At 46.4% G+C, this 17,513-nt stretch overlaps 1 long non-coding RNA gene across 1 annotated transcript; it reads right to left on the bottom strand.

The window, feature by feature from the left end:
* Positions 1-5,955: 5,955 nt before the first annotated feature.
* On the bottom strand, positions 5,956-15,191 carry LOC129696748 (uncharacterized). Its single transcript, XR_008723395.1, has 2 exons — positions 15,039-15,191; positions 5,956-7,651 (listed from the first exon to the last, which is right to left on the bottom strand). It is a non-coding gene; the product is annotated as an uncharacterized LOC129696748 (long non-coding RNA).
* Between the last annotated feature and the right edge of the window lie 2,322 nt (positions 15,192-17,513).

The following is a 17,513-nucleotide window of genomic DNA, read 5'->3' as shown; positions in this document are numbered from 1 at the left end:
GGAAGTAAATGCGGCCCGACCGGAGAGTCGGAGGCTCCAACGGCAGGTCTGTGGACGGCGGCACCGGGAGCCCGCGGGTCCCTGGAGGGAGACCGCGTTTCGGGGCTCTCGCAACGGCGACTTCCCCCGCCCGAGTTGCGGGGTTGAAGAGCTCCTGGAGCGGGGCCTAACATCACCGCCCCGCGCGGCTTGGAATGGCCGCGGGACTCTGCGAGCGCACGCCGGGGTCTCTAACACCAAGACCCGGTGTGCGACCTCGCACCACCCGGCGTGGCTTTAATGGCCACGGGACAATTGCCATCGCCAGCCGGGGGCTTTGACTTTGACTCTGACTTTTTGGGGGGGGGGGGGGCGGGGGATCCCTTCGATAGGGGGGAGGTCAGAGCCGATAATGGACTGGGGGGGGGGGGGGGGGGGGGGGGGGGAGAGTGCAGTGGAGAGATAAGCTTATTTGGCCTTCCATCACAGCAATGTGATGGATGTTTATGTAAATCATGTTGTGTCTTGGGTCTATGTGTTTGTAATGTATGGCTGCAGAAACGGCATTTCGTTTGGACCTCAAGGGGTCCAAATGACAATTAAATGTATCTTATCTTATCGTATCTTATCTAAATAAGCAATAAAATAACTTATAACAAATATTTGTCTTTTCTATCAATTCTCCTCTTCCCTTCCACCCACCACTCACTATTTCTTGACCCTTACCCTTCACCATCAAGTCATGTCAAGTCAAGTCAAGAGAGTTTATTGTTATGTGTCCCAGATAGGACAATGAATATTCATGCTTGCTGCAGCACAACAGAGTAATGTAAGCATAAATACAGAACAGTTCAGTGTGTCTATAATACATAGACCATATATATATAACAGATAAAGTGCAATAAGCTGTTATAGTTTAGAGTTTGTCTGATGGCTGTGGGGAAGAAGCTGTTCCTGAACCTGGATGTACCAGATTTCAAGCTCCTGTACCTTCTACCTGATGGCAGTGGAGAGATGAGTGTGTGGCCAGGAATGTGTGGGTCCTTGATGTTGGCAGCCTTTTTGAGGCAACGACTACGATAGATCCCTTCGATGGTGGGGAGGTCAGAGCCGATAATGGACTGGGCAGTGTTTACAACTTTTTGCATTCTTTTCCGCTCCTGGACGCTCAGGTTGCCGAACCAAGCCACGATGCAACCGGTCAGCATGCTCCGTACTGTGCACCTGTAGAAGTTCGAGAGAGTCCTCTTTGACATACCGACTCTCCGTAATCTTCTCAGGAAGTAGAGGCGCTGAAGAGGCGCTATCTTTATAATTGCATCAGTGTGCTGGGACCAGGAAAGATCTTCGGAAATATGAACGCCCAGGAATTTGAAGTTCTTGACCCTTTCCACCATCGTCCCGTTGATATAAACGGGATTGTGGGGTCCCTATCCTACCCTTTCCAACGTCCACAATCCTTGGTTTTGCTGGTGTTGAGAGCCAGGTTATTGGGCTGGCACCATTTGGTCAATCGGTCGATCTCACTTCTATACCCTGACTTGTCCCCATCAGTGATACGTCCCACAACAGTGGCGTCGTCGGCGAACTTGATGATGGAGTTTGCACTATGTCCGGCTACGCAGTCATGAATATAGAGTGAGTACAGCAGGAGGGGGAGTAAAGTACGCTTCATTGTCCCATTTTCCTAAGTTAACTAAGAAGGTAAGTGTCAATAAGAGACTTGGTTTTCGTTAGAAAAACACCAGATCTAATTTCCAAATTAAAGCAGAAATTGCGGCAAAGCAACTGACTGGTCAAATAGTATCTGTGGAGAGTGAACCAGTGTTAATGTGTTAGTTCATTCATCTTTTAAAAAGCTGAACATAATCCTGGGTGCATCCTCTATTTACTTTTTATGAAGAGGCAATGGGTGAAAGGTGTACGCCCTTTTTTCTGAGGCTTTGCCCTCTGGTCCTAGACTCTCCTACTAGTGGAAACATCCTCACCACATCCACTCTATCCAGGCATTTCACTGTTTAATAAGTTTCAATGAGATCCCCACCTCATTCTTCTAAAGGCCCAGTTCCATCAAACGCTCATCATGCATTAACCCAATCATCACCAGGATCATTCTCGAAAATCTCCTCTGGATCCTCGCCAATCCCAGCACATCCCTCCTCAACTAAGGGGCCTTCTGTTGGTTTTTAAAAGCTTTCCGATCCACTAGCTTCCCACTAACCTTTGAATATTATATGCCGTCTCTTTTATTTTTATGCTGCTTTTGATTTATTTTGTCAGCCCCATTTTCCCCTTAGAATCTTTCTTCTTTGGGATGAAAAGATCCTGCGTCTTCTGAATTACTCCCAGAAACTCCTGCCATTGTTGCTCCACCATCATTCCAGCTAGAGTCCCTTTCCAATCGATTCTAGCCTGCTCCTCCCTCATGTAGATACCATTACTCAACAGTGATAAACACACATCTGATTTCATCTCCTCCCTCTCAAACAGCAGGTTGAATTTTAACATGTCATGGCCACTGCATCCAAGGGGTTCCTTTACAAGCTCTCGAAGACCTATGTATAATTTATAAGACCTATGTATAATTGGAGTTTCTTAGCTTTACCCACAGGGATTCTATATCTGATTGAAGATAGACTCAAAAAGCTGGAGCATCTCAGCAGGACAGGCAGCATCTCTGGGAGAAGGAATGGGTGATGTTCAGATCTATATCCCATCCTCTGTCATCCCTTGCTAAGGATTGAATTTCATTCCTTATCAGCAGACGCACCTCACCCCCCTGCCCCTTGCCTGTCTTTTTGATAGGATGAGTATCCTTGGATGTTCAGATCCTATTCTGATCCTCAGTCAGCCCCGTCTCAGTGTTATACCTACCAATTCCTAACCACTCTCTGCTGTATGTTCATCCACTTTGTTCCTACATGCATTCAAGTATACCTCCTTTAGTTCAGTATTCACCACCCCCTTCTCAAATTGGTCCCCATTTTGCCTGACCATAGACTCTTATCCCTTCTTAAACTTTGTCCTATTACTTTTTCTGGAGATATCAGTAACCTCTCCTGTGCTCTCCTTCCCTTTTACAAAGACCTAGCTTGGCCACTAGGCTGAATGCACACACCCGGCTGGGCTGCCAAGCCGGTCCCTATTTGTGCTCTGGAGACAAGAGAGAATGGAGCTGGCAATGACGGACACCAGGACACGAGGAACAAGGCCAGTAGGAGAGGGAGCTAGGGTCTGGCCCTCAAGGCCGGCTGTGGAAGCAGCCTCCGGGCCACAAAGGTGGAAGGGTGAGGAGAGGGATATCAGTTTGTTGGTTGATCCAGACATCCAAGAGAGGTGTTTAAGAAGGAATTGCAGATGCTGGAAAATCGAAGGTAGACAAAAATGCTGGAGAAACTCAGCGGGTGAGGCAGCATCTTCCTTTCTTCTTCCAGCTCCCCCCCTCCCCCACCCTCCCCACCCTCACATCAGTCTGAAGAAGAGTCCAAGAGAGGTGTTGGTTTGAGGCCCTGAAGCAGCCCTTGATTCATAGCAAAAGGATTTGAGTATAGGAGCAGGGAGGTTCTACTGCAGTTGTACAGGGTCTTGGTGAGACCACACCTGGAGTATTGCGTACAGTTTTGGTCTCCTAAGGAAAGACATTCTTGCCATAGAGGGAGTACAGAGAAGGTTCACCAGACTGATTCCTGGGATGGCAGGACTTTCATATGAGGAAAGACTGGATAGACTCGGCTTGTACTCGCTAGAATTTAGAAGATTGAGGGGGGATCTTATAGAAACTTACAAAATTCTTAAGAGGTTGGACAGGCTAGATGCAGGAAGATTATTCCCGATGTTGGGGAAGTCCAGAACTAGGGGTCACAGTTTAAGGATAAGAGGGAAGTCTTTTAGGACCGAGATGAGAAAAACATTTTTCACACAGACAGTAGTGAATCTGTGGAATTCTCTGCCACAGAAGGTAGTTGAGGCCAATTCATTGGCTATATTTAAGAGGGAGTTAGATGTGGCCCTTGTGGCTAAAGGGATCAGGGGGTATGGAGAGAAGGCAGGTACAGGATACTGAGTTGGATGATCAGCCATGATCATATTGAATGGCGGTGCAGGCTCGAAGGGCCGAATGGCCTACTCCTGCACCTATTTTCTATGTTTCTATGTTTCTATGTACACTTTGCTAATTGGGGATTGTGCTTGGGTATGGCAATACATTGCTGAGCTGAATGCAAGAAAATAATTTAATTCTGCATTTGCACATGTAACAATAAAGCACCATTGAACCTCAGAGCTTCATCCGTACACTTCCAATTTGTTAAATGTAGCCCCCCCTCCCCCGCACCCACTGTTCTACTTGTTGGTACAGGTATCGTAATGTGAAAGCATTTGTCCTGCGTGCAGCATATGAAAATAGGTTGAACTATTGTAATCTATCAAAGTAACAATTAAAAGTTTGTTTAGTTTGTGGGTGGATTGGGGAGGATGCAAAATGGATAGCTTTGGATGACTTTGCCAAGTTTCTCTTCCATTGTCCGATCAAACAGCTTTCGTGAACTCCCACATATTTAGTGAAATGTGCAGCTCTGACTTAAGAATATAAGAAAGAGCAGCAAGAGTAGACTAGAAGGTGCCTCAAGCATGCACTATCATTCAGGAAATTCCAGGCATCCAATCTTGGTCTCAAGTCTGTCTATCTGCTCTGTTCCTATACCCTTGACTCCTCTGTGGTTTAGGTGTCTGTGGCCTATTCCTGGTACATGTCAGTTTCATTTTCAGATAAGCTTTGATTGGAATGGTTCTGCAGGGTGTGAACATTAGTCATTGCTGGAAATATTGTGGTTACAATTTGATGTGTAAATGTGAAACCAAGCAGCAGTGGCTTTATAGAAAACAGACAAAAAATAGCTGGAGTAACTCAGCAGGTCAGGCAGCATTTCTGGAGAAAAGGAATAGGTGACGTTTTGGGTCGAGATCTTTCTTTAGACTGAGAGAAAGGGAAAGGGGAACGAGAGATATAGACGCTGCTTAGTACAAGCGAATGAACGATGTGCAGAGAGTCCACAATGGTCCATTTTTGGCCGAGGGATAGGAGATAACAAGCTATTACAGACATTGGAACTCAACAGGATGACGGTAAAACTAGTACGATGAAACATAGGAACATAGAAGCATAGAAAATAGGTGCAGGAGGAGGCCATTCGGCCCTTCGAGCCAGCACCGCCATTCATTGTGATCATGGCTGATCGGCCTCAATCAATAACCCGTGCCTGCCTTCTCCCCATATCCCTTGACTCCACTAGCCCCTAGAGCTCTATCTAACTCTCTCTTAAATCCATCCAGTGATTTGGCCTCCACTGCCCTCTGTGGCAGGGAATTCCATAAATTCACAACTCTCTGGGTGAAAACGTTTTTTGTCACCTCAGTCTTAAATGGCCTCCCCTTCATTCTAAGACTGTGTGGCCCCTGGTTCTGGACTTGCCCAACATTGGGAACATTTTTCCTGCATCTAGCTTGTCCAGTCCTTCTATAATTTTATATGTTTCTATAAGATTCCCCATCATCCTTCTAAACTCCAGTGAATACAAGCCTAGTCTTTTCAATCTTTCCTCATATGACAGTCCCGCCACCCCAGGGATCAATCTCGTGAACATGAAGGATATCTTTGGAGTGTGGAAGGAAATGGAGCACCCAGAGAAAACCCATGCGGTCACAGGGAGAATGTACAAACTCCATACAGCACCTCAGGATCGAACCCTAGTCTCTAGCTCTGTAAGGCAACAACTCCACCACTGTTACACTGCGCCGCCCAAGGCAATGTAGGTTAAAAGAGTTTGCCATTTGTCTGCCAGTTTGCCTCTATTCTGCAAGGAAATTAATTGGGGATGATGTGCTGAATTGTAGTGAGATAGATTGAGGATAATTTTTTTTTCATTTTTTTTTATATTTTATTTTATTAGAAGTAAGTACAGTCATATGGCACCAAAGTGCCTAATATATATTTTCATAATACATTTTATGTACAACTTCTTTTTTTTTTGTTACATTGAAAAAAGATGAGAATAAGAAAAAGAAGTTAGATAGTAAAGGATAGAAAGATGTGAAATATATAGTGTGTGAAGAAAGAAAACGAGTAAATGAAGAAAATTGAGAGAGAAAATAGAGAAAATAAAATAAAATAAAAAAGAAAAGGAGATCATTATTTATAATCTTGACCAACCCTCGTCCAGATTGAAGATAGTTTTGAAGTGATGATGTACTATAACTGCTTAACACCATACTGTAATGAGATGGGCTCTGTTGTGGACTTCATGGTTAAGATCACAATTTGAGTTTGCCATGTTGTAGTCAAACAATAGAGATTAATTCTTGCTGTTAGCTAAATGTGAGAAAGATGCTCTAAAACCTTTGCTAATTCAAGGAGTCGAAGGTTTTAGTAAGGCCAACATATTCCACATAGTACTGTCTTTGATGCTGCTAAGTTCCTGCTTATCTTTTATCTCTTTGGACTTATTGTTGAATGAAGAGTTTGCCCACTGTGCTTCTTTGTGGACTGAATCACATGGTGATTTGGGAACATCGTATTGACCACTGCAAGGAGGAAATTGAGGAGAATCCTGATGATGGCTTTCCAAGTGGTAGCGTTAAATAAATGGAAGACTTTGTAACATGAAATCATTGGAAATCAGTTTCATAAGTATCTCACAACGTGTAGTAGTATGTGTTTATGATATGACTTCATTGATCCCAGAAGGAAATTGGTCTGCCAAGAGTCAACAAGTAGAGTTATGAGGCATTGAAATTGCAATATAACAATGAAATTAATGTGACTAGTTATTGCAACAGTTTGCTAAAAAAGGGTGAGACTGAATTTCAAATTTATGGTGCCTAGTTTTTGATTCAACAAGCAGGACAAACCCCCTCCCGATATTCACTCTGCAATGTCTGCGAGAATTGTTTAAATTGCAAATAAATCATACCCACTCTCCCTAGAATACGAGTCTATTCCAAATGTGAACTGTATGCATCACACCAGTGATGATGTTCCCAAAGCTTGCTATCTTGATTCTCTTCCAACCTTCCTGTAATAAAGAACAGCATTCATTTACTTTCATAATCATCATAATCATTCTTTATTAGCCAAGCATGTTTTGCAACATACTAGACATTTGATTTGCCAAAGAGTCATACAAATAAAAAGCAACAGAACACACAAAATATATTTTAACATAAACATCCACCACAGTGACTCCTCCACATTCCTCACTGTGATGGAAGGCAAAAAAAAGTTAAATCTCTTCCCTTCATTGTTCTCCCGCGGTCGGGGGCCTCGAGCCTTCCGTTGACGGGACGATCTTGACCAGTAGCCGGTAGCGTTTGGGCCCTCCGCGTCGGGGCGATCAAGCTCCTGCACTAGGGGAATGTCAGCTCCCCGCGCCGGGTGATCTGGCCCCGGGTCGGGACTGGTCAAAAACCTTCTGCGACTTTGGAGCTCCCGACTCGATCTCAACCCAAGACTGCGAGCTCCCGATGTTAAAGTCCGCAGGCCGCGGTTGGAGCGTCGATCCCAGGCAAGGAATTGGCTTGGATGGTAAGTCCATGCCCCACAGTGGGGTTCAAAGTCAGTTCCGAGCAAGGCCTCCAATTCCATGATGTTCGGCCGCAGAGCAACCGGAGATACGACCTGAAATAAAATCGCATCTCCGGCAGGGTAAGACATTGGAAAAAAGTTTCCCCACGACCCCCCCTCCCCCACCCCCCACATAAAACAAACCAGAGAACATTAACACAAACTTTTAAAACATACTAAAAATAACCAAAAAAAGATGAAAGGACAGACATACTGTTGGCGAGGCTGCCATAGCGGTACCGCCCAGAGATTTCCTGATAGTTTTCTGCCCCAAACTTCACACAAGGACACCAAAATACATCAGGATGCCAACATTTTGTGGTCTTTTATAATTTAAAACAAATATTATTTTTATATTTGGCACACTGTATAACTGCTCCACATTATAGACTCTCTGCAAAATGTCGTCCTATCATTTTTATTGGCCCATGTTGCTTTGTAGTATTATTGGATCACGTTCAAACTAAACCTAGTTTTGTGTCTTCTGTAGACTGGTCTACTTTCTTTTTTGATTGAAAGCATGGAAATAGACCCTATAGACCAAGAACTCGCTATCAAAACATGGAGGGGACGGGGCACACAATTCTTTTGGCGGCCACGCGCGCATGCGCACACACGCGCGAGGCTTCGGCGGCTCAATCCAGCGCTAAATGCAGCTCAACTCTGCCTGTCTCACCGGGTTATCTACAGCCCTGCCTGGACTGACGGGATACCAGCGCTGCTTCTCCGCGCTGGCCATATTTCAAGCAAGCCGAGGAAGGGTTGTAAGCTCGCTTGAACCCTTCTTCAGACTAATGAAGTGTGTTACTACCTCCCTTGCTTCAATGGCAGCCTTCCAATCAAAAGGAATATACGAGGTTCTGGAAGATTCAATCCAATGTAAACAATTTGCACAGTGTGAAGAAAGGTCCAGATCTGAAACGCCATCTATCCATTTCCCTCCACAGATGCTGCCTGACCCACGGAATTCCTCCAGCACTTTGTTTAAGGAACTGCAGATGCTGGAAAATCGAAGGTAGATAAAAGTGCTGGAGAAACTCAACGGGTGCAGCAGCATCTATGGAGCGAAGGAAATAGGCGACGTTTCGGGCCGAAACCCTTCTTCAGACTAATGTAGGGTGGGGGGAGGGGGGGGGGGGTGGGGGGGGGGGGGTGGGGGGGGGAGATGGGGCGAAGAAAGGAAAAAGGAAGAGGAGGAGCCGAAGGGCTGAGGGAGAGCTGAGAAGGGGAGGAGACAGCAAGGGCTACCAGAAATTGGAGAATTCAATGTTTATGCCGCTAGGGTGCAGACTGCCCAAGCGGAATATGAGGGGCTTCTCCTCCAATTTCCGGTGGTGCTCACTCTGGCCATGGAGGAGGCCCAGGACAGAGAGGTCAGATTTGGAATGGGAGGGGGACTTGAAGTGCTGAGCCACCGTCTGCAAGCATTGCTGAAAAAGCATCTAAATACCATGCACCTAAATACAAGATGGTGTGATCAGTAGCGCCATGGCAAAGTTTAGGCTAAAATGTAATCACAGTCAATATAGGCCTTGATCAAGAATGCATCCACCATTAACCATGCAGTCACTGGACTTGATTGGGATAGGCAGAGTTGTGACCATCTCTTCAATCTCCTGCATTTCAAAAATGAAGCAAGAAGCACTCAAAGCTACGGGGAACACCAAACATAGAAACATAGAAAAAGCTATGAGAAACACATTTTTCACACAGAGAGTGATGAATCTCTGGAATTCTCTGCCACAGAAGGTAGTCGAGGCCAGTTCATTGGCTATATTTAAGAGGGAGTTAGATGTGGCCCTTGTGGCTAAAGGGATCAGGGGGTATGGAGAGAAGGCAGGTACGGGATACTGAGTTGGATGATCAGCCATGATCATATTGAATGGCGGTGCAGGCTCAAAGGGCTGAATGGCCTACTCCTACACCTAATTTCTATGTTTCTATAAAATTAATAAAATGAATGCTGAAAGAAACAAGTGCAACATTGGGGAAGACACCAGGTTCAGCAGTGACACAGCAGTAGGTAGAGGCACTGGCTGTCTAGGCCTTCTTTCCCAGCAGTCTAGACTTGACCTCAGATGGCACTGGGGGTCTCAGGTATGTACCAGTGGCTCAGTCATCCTTGAACCTGCAACAGCTAGCAAGACGGCAATCAACTTTCTTCCTCGCTCTCCCTCCTAGTCTGTTCCTCCCATGGGCCGCGGAACCGGGGGATCGGGGGATCGGGGAGGGGCTGCAGCTCCCCCACTGTTTTGTCTAGACATGTTTCAATGTCTCCGGCTTTGGACGAGGCGCTGCTGTGCTCTGAGCAACCTGGTCGTGGGTGTTGGAGAGCTGGGGCTGAGGGAGGGATGGAAGCAGTAGCAGCGGCGGGGGCAGATGCGGACGGGGAGCCGGGGCTGGCGAGTGTTTGCCGGGCTGGCGAGTCACTCGCTGCATTGAGCAGCCTCAGTGCAAGAGTCCTGGGCAATTGGAAGCATTACGCCGCTGCCGTGAGAGTCTCTGCAACAAATTCACCCTGGTGACCGGCATGGACCAGGCTGCAGCTCGGTGCATCCTGGAGGACAACCAGTCGCTGCTGGAAACAGGTACCAAACACTGGGTAGAACCGGTGGAAGAGAGTGGACTTCAAATGGGGTTTGTTTGTTGGAGAAAACATCCTGTTTGCCTGCAAGATTTTCACTTACTGTCTGCAGGAAAAATGTTCCCGATGTTTTGGGAGTCCAGAACCAGGGGTCACAGTTTAAGAATAAGAGGTAGGCCATTTAGGACTGAGATGAGGACAAACTTTCTACACCCAGAGAGTTGTGAATCTGTGGAATTCTCTGCCACAGAAAGCAGTGGAGGCCAATTCACTGGATGTTTTCAAGAGAGAGTTACATTTAGATCTTGGGGCTAGCGAAATCAAGAGATATGGGGAAAAAATAGGAAAGGGGTACTGATTTTAGATGAACAGCCATGATCATATTGAATGGCGGTGCTGGCTCGAATGGCCGAATGGCCTATTCCTGCACCTATTTTCCATGTTTCTATGCTTGAGTATAGTGCAATAAAATTTGACCACTTGATCTTGAAGCATTCATGCATGGCACATCTCACTGCCAGGCCCCTGGTAGTCAAGATGTGAGGGAATACATCAAAGTCCCTCACCCTGAGCACAGGATCGCCCCAGGGTTGCGTCCTCAGCCCCCTATTGTACTCCCTGTACACACATGACTGTGTGGCTAGGTTCAGCTCCAATTCAATAATTAAGTTTGCTGATGACACTGTGGTGGTGGGCCTGATCTCAGCCAACGATGAGAAGGCCTACCGGGAGGAGGTGGCTGATCTAGCACTCTGGTGCCAGGATAACAGCCTCCTCTTGAACATCAAAAAAACGAAGGAGCTGATCGTGGACTTTAGGAGGGCACATCATCCGAGGACGTACACTCCATTGAGGATAAATGGGGATCCTGTGGATAGGGTGAACTGTTTTAAATATCTGGGAGTCCACATCTCTGAGGATATGACATGGACATCACACGCCTCAGCACTCGTGAGTAAGGCAAGGCAGCGCCTTTACCACCTCAGGCAATTGAGGAAATTCAGAGTGTCTCCGAGGATCCTCCAGTGCTTCTACGCAGCGGCGGTGGAAAGCATCTTGTCCGGGAACATTACCATCTGGTTTGGGAATTGCTCTGCCAAGGACAAGAAGGCTCTGCAGAGAGTAGTGCGTTCGGCCGAACGCACTATGGGAACTTCACTCACCCCCCTGCAGGAACTATACAACAGGAGGTGCAACTCCAGAGCAAACAAAATCATGGGAGACCCCTTCCACCCCTGCAACGGACTGTTCCAGCTGCTACGGTCAGGCAAACGCCTCCGTTGCCATGCGGTGAGAACGGAGAGGTTGAGAAGGAGTTTCTTCCCAGAGGCAATTCGGACTGTAACCGCCTATCTCACCAGGGACTAACTCTACAGAACGTTTTTCCTTCCATTATTTATTATGTAAAAGAATATGTGTGTTATGATTGTGTTTATAATTTGTTTGGTTGTTTTGTTGTTTGTCTTTTGCACAAAAGTCCGCGAGCATTGCCACTTTCATTTCACTGCACATCTCGTATGTGTATGTGACAAATAAACTTGACTTGACTTGACTTGACTTGGAGGTATAATGTCGTTATAGAATGTTACAGTGTGAAAACAGGCCCTTTGGCCCAACTTGCCCACACCCGCCAACATGTCCCAACTACACTACCTGCTTTTGGTCCATATCCCTCCAAACCTTTCCTATCCATGTATCAGTCTAACTGTTTCTTAAATGTTGGATAGTCCCAGCCTCAACTATCTCCTCTGGCAGCTTGTTCCATACACCCACCACCCTTTGTGTGAAAAAAGTTACCCCTCAGATTCCTATGAAATCTTTTCCCCTTCACCTTAAATTTGTCCTCTGGTCCTCGATTCACCTACTCTGGGCAAGAGACTCAGTGTATTCAAATGTATATGTCTGATGCATTGTAGATTTCTCGAAAGTCTTGCATTAAAAAAAGTAATGTTTCCACAAACATATACCCCCTTTATTAATGTCATGCTTTGATGATTCTAAATTCAAATCAAAATGAAATATACATCAAAAGGAGAACGCATACTTTCAAAATTGATTTTTTTCCCTGAGCAAAACATAATTTGTATGACTTTGCAAAATCAGGAAATAATTGTTGATTGTTATGAATATTCCTTGTCCCTTTTTCCAACTACAAACCAAAAGTTTCCATTTAAAAGTTTTTTTGCCAATTTTTCTGTACTGTGGAAGGCACTGGCGTCGATCCGGGGGGGGGGGGTGGGGGATATATCCCCCCACATTTTGAGCTGGGTGATGGCCTACATTATTATCCCCCAGTTTTTGGAGGACAAGCAATAACAAACGTAATAATCACCTGCTCGTATCTCTCGTGTAGGGCCTACATTATCTTAAAAATACTTCAAACAAAAAACATTGGAAGCATATTTCTACAATGCACTAAAACATGATTTTAATATGCTCCGCGGCTCCTGCCTCCGGCTAGAATGCGTGGGTTTTATATGGGGAATAGGCTGACAAGTGGCCAAAACACTCAGCTAATTGGACAATGATACTGACGATTGGCCTCTCCAGACCTGTCAGACAGATAAACAGATCAAAGCAACATCTAAGGGAGTGGGTACAGTTTCACACGGTGCAACTGGGGAGCTTGAATGGTACACTGTGTCTTTGGGATGCAGAACGCTGCAGTAGCTGGAAACGGAAGTAAACAAGAATGGTGCAAATCAGGCAAGTCATGCTGCAGTAAATGTGAATAGAGAAAAACGGAGGTGTCTGCACAGGCAACTGTTGTTTTCTGCAACTCACAAGTTCTGGTATTGTTTCAGTTTCTCTCCTGTATTTCCAATTGTACATCTTCTCCACACAGATGAGCTGCAATTAGCTGCAATTAAAAATACGTTGCCATCCATTCCAGCTGATACCAATATTATTTTATTTAAAGTTTTCTCCCTATCATGAACATAGAAACATAGAAACATAGAAATTAGGTGCAGGAGTAGGCCATTCGGCCCTTCGAGCCTGCACCGCCATTCAATATGATCATGGCTGATCACCCAACTCAATATCCCCTCGCAATTTGTTATGCCTGTTTCCTATTCATTTTTTTCTAGTTCTGGTGGAAGATCATGAAATATTGACTCTCTCCCCCTGTGTCGTTCCAGCATTTTTTGTTTTATCTCAGCAGGAGTTCATAAAATCCAGATTGGAATGACACCAAGGGAAGGGGAGATAATCTCTGCCTCACTGGCCAAAGCGGACCTCCCAAGAATGAAGGAATTAACTGGAATTAATTAAGAGAACATTCTTCTAATTATTAAACATAACTTGAACATTATATGATCAGGAGCTCTTGTGATCCATGAAAAGATCTGGGGTTTTGAAGGCACGTGTGAAGTTCCTTGTGTGTGAAGAGCATCACTGCTTGAAGTTTGGAAAAGTTGGAGATGCTACAAAATCCGTACACTGACTTGGTGTCAGATCAAATGTATCAACCTGGAGTGATCCCCAGGCTAGGAAGCCTAGGGTGACTGTGAGCTTGAACTCACAGCCCAGGTACATGAATCTGATGAGAAATTTGCCTCCTCATCTCTGTGAGAACACTTTAGCAAAATCTAAGCCGTTAGAATTTAGAGATACAGTGCACAAACAGGCCCTTCGGCCCACCGAGTCTGCACTGACCAACAATCACCTGTACACTAGCACTATCCTGGAGGCAATTGATAGAAGCCAATTAACTTACAAACCTGCACGTATTTGGAGTGTGGGAGGAAACCGGAGCATCTGGAGAAAACCCGTATGGTCACGGGGAACCTGTACAAACTCCATACAGCCAGCACCCGTGGTCAGGATCGAACCCGGGTCTCTGGCGCTGTAAGTCAACAACTCCAACCTCCGTGCAACTGTGATCCCACAGCCTACAGAGATATTGTGGCTCCACAAGGTTAGGGCAAGAGCATGTTTCCCTGTGGACTCTTTGGGCATGTAGTGTTCATTTGTAAGCACCACTCTGCCCCATTCACATGCGATCCTTGACTATTCCTGTGGTGCTTGTGATGTCTGGCTTAAAGCACCCACAATACATTGCCATGGATCACCAACGAATTAATCACTGTGACACAAATTGCTGGAGTAACTACACTGAGTTACTCCAGCATTTTGTGTCTTTCTTTGGTGTAAGCCAGCATCTTGCACTTCCTTCCTGCACAATAGATCATTGTGAGTGGTGTCCAGATGTTGCCCCTGGCATGAATAGGAACAGTCAGCCTCTGTTGTGATCAGCAGCCTGCAGTAGTTGACACCAGACTGGTGGATGTGTGCAAATTTAGCACAGACACCATCTGGTGGATGTGTGCAAATGCATGTTATATCCTGCAAGTCTGAGGCAAGTCTGAGGTCTGATGCCAATGCTTCTGACTTTACACTCTGCAGATAGACTCACTATTGAGTTCAGCAGTAGGGCACTGCTGTGGGAAGAGAGGGGCCGGATGCTGTTCACTTCCAGTTACTCAGCTTTTCCTGGTGGAACAAAATGCTGCTGATGTAGGACTTCCGAAACAAAAACAGGAAAGGCTGGGAGCGCTCAGACGATCAGGCAACATTACTGAACAGTGAAGCAGCATCAAAGATAGACGTGAAATGCTGGTTTAACTCAACGGGTCAGGCAGCATCTCTGGACAAAAACGAATAGGTGACATTTCAGGTGGGAACCCTTCTTCAGGCGGAAAGTAGAGGAAATGTCTGTGATAAGTTCAGACCAGTGTTGTCGAGATAGCATTAGCTTTAAAACCTACAGCTGGAGATAGAAGAGAAAAAATAGACAAATTGAAAAAGGAAGATGCACCCAATTTCATGGGGACGGGAAGAAAACAGAAGGATTACCTGCAAAAATGTGTTTTGATTGTTCTGTTTTCAAGATGGCTGCCGGAAGTGAGAGTGAACGCTGGCGTGATTAGCTGCCGCTGCTCTCTCTTTGAATTGTGTACTGTTGATGTCCCTACTACTTCTTTTTGGTTTCATTCGTTTATACGTTTGTCATTTCGTTTATACGAATGCATTTCGTTGTCTCTGTACTGTACACTGACAATGACAATTAAAATTGAATCTGAATCTGAATCTGAATCTGAATTTGCTTGTTTTAATCTGTAAGGTGCCCGTGAGAGTCCTGAAAGGCGTCCATAAATAAAATGTATTATTATTATTATTATTATTATTATTATTATTATTATTATTGTTATTGTTATTGTTATTATTATTATTGAATTGAATTGAATTGAATCCTTTATTTGTCATTCAGACCTTTCGGTCTGAACGAAATGTCGTTGCCTGCAGCCATACATGTAATAATAACAACACACAATAAACACAAATTAACATCCACCACAGTGAGTTCACCAAGCATCTCCTCACTGTGATGGAGGCAAAAGTCTTAGGGTTGCTGTCTCTTCCCTCCTCTTCTCCCTCTGCGCTGAGGCGATACCCTACCGGGCGATGGTAAGTCAGTCCCGCGGTTCAAGCTCCGCGGCCCTGGGGTGGTCGAAGCTGCCGCCCTCCAGTCCAGCGGACGCAGCTGTTGCCACGGGAGCTCCGGAAAACAGGCATCAACCTGTGACCCGCGAGCTCCCGACGATGTCATCCACTGGCCCGCGGCCGAGCCCCGGATTCAGGTCACCGCCGCCAGAACGCCGCCTCAGCCACCGGAGCACCGTCTCCACCCCGCACCGGGCCGCCCACACGGGAGCGTCTTAGCCCCGCACCAGGCCGCCCTCACGGGAGAGCCTTCCAGCCGGGAACCGGGCCGCCCCCCGCGGGAGCGCCTTCCAGCCCCGCGCTGTCCGCCCTCAACATAGCGCTGAGTCGTGCCGCTGCCCAAACGCCGCCGCAGCTCAAAGACGGCCAGCCTCGCGTTCGTGAGTCCTGGCTGGCTCTACCTTCGGATCCTCGAGGTCGGTCACAGGTTGGAGGCCGCCAGCTCCGCATTAGGTCTCAGCTCAGACGGGGGAAGAGAAGGGGGATACGACAAGAAAGTCGCATTCCCCCGAAGGGAGAGACAGAAAGCCCTGCTTCACCCCCCACCCCCCACACATAACACAACCTAATAACCAAATGTTTAACTGAACAAGACAAAAAAACCCACAAAAAAGTAAAAACAGACAGGCTGCAGGCGAGCCGCAGCCGTTTCACAGCACCGCCACTTCCGGAATTATTATTATCTATATTACCAAAAGTCTGATCTTGACCGCTTTTGGCTCGCTGTGCTGTGATTTCCTAGAGAACGCCGTCACCTACGGCTATCATTTTTGGCCACCTTGCTCAGAGCCCCCCTCCTCTTTCCGGGATTGGAGGATTTTTCCCATCGCTGAAAAATCAGAGAGATGTTAATGGGTTTTTTTAAATCCCCATTCTCTCTGCTGTCCCCGCTGGCGACAGGGGGAGGGACTATAAAACCCAGAAGTGTAGTGCCTCACTCAGTCTCTGCCAGACCAAGGAAGTGAGAGGTTCATGGCTCTCTGAGCTGCAAATGACACAGAACGCATGTATACTCCTCGGTGAGTCCCCTCGATGTGGCTGTGAAGAGGCTGCAGCCCAATTGTTTGCCTCGCCTTTTTAAAAAGTTTGTGTTCACAAAATGAATTTTGGTTGTCAGGTGGCTGCAGCCCAATTGTTTGCCTTGGCTTGGCATTTAAAATCATTGCAACAGTTGGATGCCAGCCCAAGAATCCATTCAGCCCACAATGTCTATACTAGCCCTCTGGAAACCAGTACCTTTGGCCCGCAACACCCATACTAGCGCAACAGAAAGCCCCCCCCCACTGACGAGCAATATTGGAATTGATGGAGAGGTGGAATATTGCGTTGGTGACCAACCCTCCCATATGATGCTGGGACCCCCGCGGCATAAACATTGACTTCTCCAATTTCCGGTAGCCCTTATTGTCTCCTCCCCTTCCCAGCTCTCCCTCAGCCCTCTGGCTCCTCCTCTTCCTTTCTCCTTTCTTCTAACCCCCCCCCAACCTACATCAGTCTAAAGAAAGGTTTTGGCCCGAAACGTTGCCTATTCCCTTCGCTCCATAGATGCTGCTGCACCCGCTGAGTTTCTCCAGCACTTTTGTCTACCTCAGGTTTGTAGGTTAATTGACTTGGTAAATGTAAAATTTGTCCCTAGTGAGTGACGGGTAATGTTAATGTGCGGATATCGTTTGTCGGCGTGGACCAGGGTTGCTGAAGGGCCTGTTTCCGCGCTGTATCTCTAAACTAAACTAAACTAAACCTGGCAGTCAGGGAAGTAGTGCTCTGAATATTCCAGTATGAAAGAGTTGGAGTCATAGGGCAAGGGGGACATTCTTATGCTACTTA

The sequence above is a fragment of the Leucoraja erinacea genome, chromosome 4 (assembly GCF_028641065.1).
Source record: "Leucoraja erinacea ecotype New England chromosome 4, Leri_hhj_1, whole genome shotgun sequence".
Classification (NCBI taxonomy): domain Eukaryota; kingdom Metazoa; phylum Chordata; class Chondrichthyes; order Rajiformes; family Rajidae; genus Leucoraja; species Leucoraja erinaceus.
The sequence above is the reverse complement of the archived record's forward strand: the minus strand, read 5'-3'. Positions and strand labels throughout refer to the sequence as shown.